The 1,379-nt window shown below is 49.1% G+C and overlaps 1 protein-coding gene across 1 annotated transcript in view; it reads left to right on the plus strand.

Annotated features, from left to right (window-relative positions):
- Positions 1–694: 694 nt before the first annotated feature.
- The window catches only part of LOC124232322 (cytoplasmic FMR1-interacting protein 1-like), a gene marked incomplete at its 3' end in the record, with an annotated part of 19,144 nt that continues 18,459 nt past the window's right edge, over positions 695–1,379 (plus strand). Inside the window, exon 1 of the mRNA XM_046649278.1 lies at positions 695–917. The remainder of the gene's footprint in view (positions 918–1,379) is intronic.

The following is a 1,379-nucleotide window of genomic DNA, read 5'->3' on the forward strand; positions in this document are numbered from 1 at the left end:
CCCTGAGCTAACATCTGCCACCAATCCTCCTCCTTGCTGAGGAAGAATGGCCCTGAGCTAACATCCATGCCCATCTTCCTCTACTTTTTATGTGTGGGACGCCTGCCACAGCATGGCTTGACAAGCGGCGCATAGGTCTGCAACCAAGATCCGACCCAGCAAACCCCAGGCCGCCGAAGCGGAACGTGCGAACTTAACTTCTGCATCACATCACCAGGCTGGTCCCTCATTGAAGTTTTTATGGTAGCTGTTTTGAATTCTCTGTCGTTGAGATTGTAAATTTCTGTGCCTTCAGGATTGGTTTCTGGGTGCTTGTCATTTTCCTTCTGATCTGGAGTATTAATATACGTTTTCATGCTGTTTGATGGGGTGGACTTGTGCCTTTGCATAGTGGAAGTATCTGGTCACAGATTCTATCTGCTGCCACCGGGGGTAAGCAGGAGCTGTGTATTCTGAGCCTGCTGCTATCCTGGCATGTATGCCTGTCCTTTGGAAATGCTGATGGGGTATGTTTGTGATTGCCCGCTGGCCACTGCTACTTTACAAAGGTATGGGCATGCACTCTGGTGGGGGTCCGTTGCTCTGCCCCACCAAGCTGGTGCTCCAGGTGGGGAAGGTGTGCTTCCTTTCGCCTGTGTGATCACAAGGATGTTCTCACTTTTCCCTCACTGTCTGCCCTCCTCAGGTGCTGGCTTGATGAAGACACCCTGACAATTGCTTGGCCTCCCCTGTGTGGGGCTTTCCCATAGTTGGGAGGCAGGTTGGAGAGCAAAGGTGTTCCCTTGGAGAGCTACCCCTCCCCTCTCCTTGCAGAGTTGCATGCAGTCCTACACCCTAGATCGCTGCTGGGGAAGGAGAGGAGATCCCCTTACCTCCTTCCGCTTCCTTCTGGGGGTCCAGCACCTCCACCTTCAGAGGTATGGCTCTGTGGGTCTCTTAGATGTCTATTGTGTTGTGTGAATGTCCCGTGTTGGTTTGTGAATGTTCTTTTCATTGTATCTTAGCGGGGAGAGTCTAAGGGAGGAGCTCACTCCACCATGATGCTGATGTCACTCTCCCCAAACATCTTTTAAAGAGCTGTGGAGGGAATCATCTGTTCTGTAGTATTTACCTTTCTGTCACTTTTGTTTCATTCTTCATGTCCCCAGTGACCTCCTGGTAGCATTTCACTTATATCTGAAGAGCTTCATTAGTCTTCTGTCTATGAGTTCTCTTAGTTTTTCTTTATCTGAGAATGTCCTTATTTCATGTTCATCCCTAAAGGATATTTTCGATTGATGTAGGATTCTGGGTTGACACTTCTTTTCTTTCAGACTTAACAAGTATCATTCCACTTCCCCAGGGTCCCTGGTTTCCAAGGAGAAATCCACAGGCATTCA

This window comes from Equus quagga, unplaced genomic scaffold (assembly GCF_021613505.1).
Source record: "Equus quagga isolate Etosha38 unplaced genomic scaffold, UCLA_HA_Equagga_1.0 HiC_scaffold_4554_RagTag, whole genome shotgun sequence".
NCBI lineage: Eukaryota > Metazoa > Chordata > Mammalia > Perissodactyla > Equidae > Equus > Equus quagga.